Below are 6,789 nucleotides of genomic sequence, written 5' to 3'. Positions count from 1 at the left end.
CTGAGGTCCACTCGTGCCGTGGCAGTGCCGCCCCCCCCCCAGTCAGAGTACATTTCTCTCATTAAGCTACGTGTGTTGAAGCTACAGTGACTCTGATCAGTAGAGGGAACCCTGCGGAGTTTCTGTTTTTCCACTCGGCGTCCCGCTGCTGGCAGCCGTTCCAGTTTGGTGGCTTTCTTTGGCAAAATTTGTGGCGTACGAAAAACATGTAGCGACGACGAGTTCTTCGGTCGGAAAAATGTAGTGATTTAACTTCGTGGTGTGTGTGTGCTCACGCTGATGAATGTTAAGTCGCATTGCAGTATTGCAGGGCTTCACGTCGTACGCGTCACCGTGGCTCGCTCTGTTCTCGATGGTATTTGAGTCGAACTCCACATTTTCCTCTCAGCTCCCGGTTCAATGATGGTTCTATTAATGAAAATAACAAGTTTAATGTTTAAGTACTCATAAAAAAGGTGTTGTGCTGTGTGTAGTACTAACAAATGGCTGAATCTATTCAGAAGTTTATTTTTGTCATTTCATTCCATGATTGCCTGCCGCTGTTTCAGGTGGTCTGACACTGAAGGCTGGTTTATTTACTCTAAAGCTTCTCTGTAGTTTCTTTATAGGACTTTTACATGTGCTGTTATTTAGCTCAGCGACACATTTGCACCCAGAACAGCTTCACTGAGGTCAGATTGAAGGGATTTACACTGAGCTCTAATGCAAAACACTGAAGGTTGTCATGTGGACTCAGGTACTCAGTGGGTTGAATGTAATGAAAGGACACACAGAGGATGATAGAACGTCGGCAGTGTTGTGGACGAGCTCAAACTCACGACTCATTCTTACAGAAACATTCCAACGATTGGATTTTCTTTCTTATTCTCGCCTTCCCTGCATTATATTTATATAAACTCACTGTTTTTAAAGATTAAAGATCAGTTCTGCCTCCCCCAGACGCATTCACTTCCTCCTGTTTCACTGTGTGACGTGTGTGGATTATTGTATCCACAGTCCTGAATGGTCTGGATCTCGTGCAGCTCAGACGTTTCAGTCACTCAGAGGTTCATGAGATTTGTTGCAGGATGAATGCTAGTAGGCGTCCTGATCAGATATTAGAGCTGGAATGACGAATCGATAAAGCTGGGCACACGCTGTACGATTTGAGCCAGTTTCTGATCCGATTTTTGAGTCGCACGACTCATCTCAGTCTAGTTCGAGTCATTTGCTATGAAAGGGGGGGGTGGCGAGGACTGATCAGCCGCTCAACAACAAACATCTGATGTTCGGATGTGAAAGTCTGAAATTTTGGTGGGATGATGTCCCCAAAGTTCCCCCAAAGTCTGTGCCTTTATTCCCCTCGCTGCGCAAAGTGGCTGAAACAGAGCGTCTGAATGTGACACAGTGGACGTAAAACACGGAGGCTGGTTGAGCTGTGGCAGCAGCACACCTCCCTCCTGTCACGACTGATGTGAACAGGAAGTTTCAACAACGGGCACACAGGATGGCACAGGTGATCAAGGCTGCACTCTCTACCTGCCCTCAGTTTATTGACGGCTGTGAACGGTCCACTCACGTCAGTGTGAGCATGTAAACCACAGTCTAGTTGTCTAAAATCGTACAGCGTGTGCCCGGCTATAGTTGAACAGAAAATAAATCCATATTTATTTTTAGAATGGATTTACCGTTTAAATCGGGTCAAAGTAACATTTTGTAGTGGATTTGCTGTTTTATTTTTGTCTCATTTGATAGCAGATCAATCATTTTGGGGGTTTTGGATGATCGGACAATACCGGCTATTTGAAGACATCAGCTTGAATTGTTACAGGCGTTTATTTATATACACATACACAAGTTTGGGACATTATATATTCCAAAAGATGAATTAAGAAAATTAACTGAAAATAATCTTAAAGACCTATAAGATATAAATGAGATTGTTTCTATCATATTACTGAAATATCTCAACAATTATTACGTGGATTAACTTGAATTTTGGTGCAGATGTTTTGACTCTTCAGCTCCAGCTGTACTTTGTGTTGAGGGCTATTTAGCAAATGTTAGCATGTGAAATGTAAAAAAGCTCAGCGTTGGCATTGTGAGCATGTTAGCATGTGGGCGTTAGCATGTAGCTCAAAGCGCCGCAGAGCGGCTAACATGGCTACAGACTCTTGTAAAGTCATATTAATGAACCGAGTGGCTCAAATGTCAGAGTTTGGGATCAATATGAGGCCCGGGGACGTTCACATCCTTCCTACCAACAAAACCTCCAAATTCACACACAAACAATCGTCTGAAGTTGTGGATTTCACTCAGGTTTTTTTCTTATTTCTCTCCAGTGGACCAATAATGAGCAGCTGTCACTCCCGTTCTTTGATGCTATATCACTCCACCAGTGGCCACATGAGGGTCCTGCATATTAACCCAACCACAGGATCATTTAGAGCTAAAGATGAAAAGACAGCTGACTCATCAAAGCCGGGAGTCTTGACTCGAGTCCAGGACTACAGGAGCGCAGAATACAAATCCGCTGTGAGATGGCTGTTCCATATTAATGCACACATTTAGGAACACTGCCAGAAACAAGACAGGGCTGAGTGTCTCATTCCCACTGTCACATCCAGAGAGGAAAACACGTCTGAAGAGTGCAATTTCTCCTTTTTTTTTTTGTTAATTTCCAGAATAGATCCTCAATCGTCACTTTTGATTTCCGCGGTGAAACACGTAAATGTGCCTTCTGTCCATCCCACCCTGCAGACGAAACCAAACCGCTCCTCCATGTTTCAGTGAAATGGAAATGTGCACAGTGTCTGACTCAGATATTCACTTCCAGTAACTGTATGTCAAGAGTTTGGAGTTGGTTCTCCACATGGGGGCCATTAGATATGCAGACAGCGTCACGGGAGGTAGTTAAAGCTTGTTTTTAAGGCAAAAGTCAGTATTTGAACACATTAACTGGTTATGAAACAGTCTGAATTTATTACTGATTCCTCTCTATGACCTACGTAAACAAATAAGACCTTCAGTGAGGAGATTGGTGGATGCAGCGTACAGGCGAACAGCCAAAGTAAAGAAAAATTACCTTGCAAATTTGAGGTACTGTTTACACATTTTACTTTACTGTATAATATTTCATAATGGGTTTTTTTAATTTAGTGAATGCAGTGTGTATTGGTACTGAAGTATTCCTGTGTTGCAGAGCTCTGACATGCTATCACGTTAGCCTCTTTTAACAGAACTATCGGTATCTGTGATCCTGGCCTTACTTTTTACTTCAGACTGAAACCAGATTTTGTGATAAAACCTTCACAGAGTTCATATTGGTATACAGAGTGCTGCAGGGATGATGTAAGGTAGCATTGTCCTGGTTCCTCTTTTATTCTATACTCTAAATACTTCACTAATGAACTCCATTTTTATGATTTTTGAAGAGTAAATGCGGTCGCCAAAAGTAAAAAGCTAACGTTGGGCTATAAACAAACTGCGCCACCAATAAACAATAAACAAAAAGCAAGATGAGCAGATGAGTCTCTGCATTTTAACCACCGACAATCTCTGTATGTCTCATTTATCTACTTGTAAGGAACTGCCTTTAAGAAACGTAAAAGCTTCTAAATTTACAGTTGGGAAATTGACTTACTTTCCTACTTATTTTGGCTTATTTTATGTCGTAGAACAAAATGTGAAAATCTCCTAAGCCTGTGTTAACCACAGACCATATTTTAGTCATCTAACCAAAAACCCATTTAAACAACCCATTGACTTTGTGGTGATGGAACCCAAGTGCTAAAATGCTAGCTTAGTTCTGGGTTTTAGGACTCGTTCCTGCAGCACTATATTACACATTGTGTACCACAGTCCCATCATCCAGGCTGACATTGGAGAACACAGACATTCAGTGAAAAGCCTCCAAAGTTATCCAAAATCTCACCAAACCAGGTTGTTTATATAGAGATGGCAAGGTGCAAATCATTATGGGACAGTTTTGGTGTCCCATGCTCTCTCGCAATTTTCACATACACATTTTCCTACCTCCAACACTTACTGCAAGCAATAACATTCCTCTGTCCTTCCAGCATATGCCAGACTATAGATAGAGATACAGTAGAACCAAGAACCAAGATGTAATCCTGTTTGAATTTAATATGAGGTAATTTTCCCACCAACATTCTTCTACTGGTTGAGTATGGATAGCCATGCCATTTAATCAGTTGGGGCCAGGCTGACCTTCTCCTGGAGTGAAGAAAGGGAGGTGAAATAATTTGCAAAAAGAAGATGTTTGTTCTGACTGGTGTTAAATTTGGTAAATAAAAAAAATCATTTAGATGCAGATTCCGTTTTCTTAGTCATTATGTCAAAGTACATCATGTTTTAGAAGAAGCATAAAACAAACAATCAAACCATCTCCTTTCAGTCAGTTGTAGACAGCTGTCTGACCATTAAGGTGTGACATGTGAAGTGGAGCCTGATGTCCTCTGTAGTCATTCCTTTAGAATTTGATTGGTGCTTCTTTATGAATTTCCATCTTGGAGTATGGCACAAAAGACTGCAACTTCCAGTCCTGTGTAAATATCTAAATTTCTGACAGCCACAGTGGACCTACACTAGGGGCCTGTCTGGTTTTCTGATATCATGAAGTTGGTTCACGTTAGGCTGAGGTAGACCACCATGGTAACCAGGCAATTCATTGTTGGAGGGGTTTAGACTGGATATTTAATATCCTTAGATTTCTGTTATTAGAAAAATAGCTCTTTTTTTCTTGTATTTACAGGAAGATATTCTGGATAGACACTGAACATTATATAAAAAGGAAAACCGAGCAAAGGATTTTATTTTTCTTTGTACAATTGGTTTTAAAGAACCATTGTGTAAGATATAGTGGCATCTAGCAGTGAGGTTGCAGATTGCAACTAACTCAACACCAGTTGCGTTTGTATTTGACAACCTGGGAATGAGAAGTGTGTAGGAGAAACTACGGTGGCCGTGAAAATCGCAAAAGAAATTACTAGAAAACTATGTTTTTCTAAAACTATGTTAAAAAAGAAGGCAATGAAAACTTATTTTTTGTTAAAAATTGTATATGCACATAGTTTAATCAATTAGTTAGTTTAATATGTATGTGTATATACACATATAATGAGTTAATAGAATCAGATCAAACATTCTATTTAGTGTCAGTGATGTGATTGAAGCACAACAGTTCAGTCAGATTATTAGGCATTCCTTTTTCTTCTCTTTTTCAAACCTTTATTCACACAGATCTCTGCTTTGCCAGCAGAAACAGTCTAACTAGTTAATAGTTTGATAACAGAAGAATACTACTCATTTTTGAGACTGAAATAGATTTTAGAGGGAAACATTCCCTGATTACTGCGATGGTAATTTGTTTAGCTGGAATGAAAATAGACCTTTTCTATGTGGATTGCGTCCAAATATGACTCAGCAAAGGTACTCAGGCTGCTTTCTTAAACAAATAACCTTAAATTCCCCCTCCAGGCAGAAATCAGTGTTTCTTCTTGTTCCCACAGTGTGATGTTTGATGGCTGTCTGTGCAGAGTTTGACACCAGAAGGATGTTTTCACATTTAACTGCTGAAAGTGGAAAGTTTTTCTGTGCTCATTGCAAATCAGATTTTAGGGGTGGGGCCTACCAGCATGATTTGTGACATCACAAATAGTTTGGAAGTCAGTCCTGGTCCAGTATGCAACTTGTACAGTGTGATGTAGAAACTTGAAGCCACCAGTGCACATCCACTGAGAATGGACTACAGCCTGAACGTAGCGAGACATCTTGTGTCCAGCAGCAAAACAGTCTTATACATGTCTGGAAGGGATCTTTAAACATCACTGTATCTAGAAGGAGTGACAATGCTGCTTCCAGGTCCGTTTATTCTAAGGCAGAAACCATGATATATGACTACAACTTTTGTCTCTGATGAGACGCCATAAAGAGGACATGAAACTATCTGAATGTTACATTTTCATTCTCCACCCTTTTCACTTCCTAAATTGCTTACATCAGCTTTTTCCTCTTGTCTCTCTTTGTGGATGACAAATTTCATAATAAAACAGGGTTTGAGTTGCAGTAAGAGTTAGCTTGTCCTCTTGTCGGTAGTAGGGGAGAGAAATGTGTCAGAGCCCCTGAGAGCACACATCTCAGCCCTTAGCTTTCCCCCGAAGAACAATGACTCTCAGGTCTTCTATCTTGATCCTGAAGTAACAAAGTTTCAATACTTCTGTCTTGTTGCCTGAGCCTTTCTTTGATGAGTCTGCCTCTGCCTTAGCTCGTCCAAATCCTTTGTCTGATTTATTCAGACTGTTAGCATTGCCACACATAAAGTATCACCCATAATTACTGTCATCACATCAGCAGATTTTTAAAGTAATTATTCACACTACAAATTGAGCTGGAATGTTTTTGTTGGAAATCCCAGAAGCTGAATATATTCATCATGTCACGTTGTTGCCATATGGCATGCTTTTCTGAAACATAAACACTGATTTTAAATGTGGGGATGTTTTGCAGCATGCCATTTATATCCAGCAAATCAGAAACAGTCTCCTGGACAACTCTTACATTACATCACACACTGACCACAAGTTCCCGACAATCACTGTTGCCATCTATGAAAAAAGACACTAAACACACCGTGCTTATCACAGGCTTTTTCTGGCATTTAGCACAAACAAATAAGCTATTAAATTAAAGACTGGTTTGCTTCATGCATCTAGTCCTAATACGCTGTAAGACAGACAAGTAAAGCTCATTACTAGTAAATTGTGAATGCAGGCAGGACAGGATACTGTG

At 40.4% G+C, this 6,789-nt stretch overlaps 1 protein-coding gene across 1 annotated transcript in view; it reads left to right on the top strand.

Annotated features, from left to right (window-relative positions):
• LOC118331555 (E3 ubiquitin-protein ligase CBL-like) overlaps positions 1 to 3,054 on the top strand; it is a 5,288-nt gene extending 2,234 nt beyond the window's left edge. Inside the window, exon 4 of the mRNA XM_035666585.1 lies at positions 6 to 3,054. The gene's annotated coding sequence lies outside the window, so the exon portion shown is untranslated. The remainder of the gene's footprint in view (positions 1 to 5) is intronic.
• The last annotated feature ends 3,735 nt before the right edge of the window (positions 3,055 to 6,789 follow it).

Source organism: Morone saxatilis, unplaced genomic scaffold (genome assembly GCF_004916995.1).
Source record: "Morone saxatilis isolate NCDOM2014 unplaced genomic scaffold, NCSU_SB_2.0 Contig20, whole genome shotgun sequence".
Lineage (NCBI taxonomy): Eukaryota > Metazoa > Chordata > Actinopteri > Moronidae > Morone > Morone saxatilis.
This window is presented reverse-complemented; position numbering and strand designations above follow the sequence as displayed.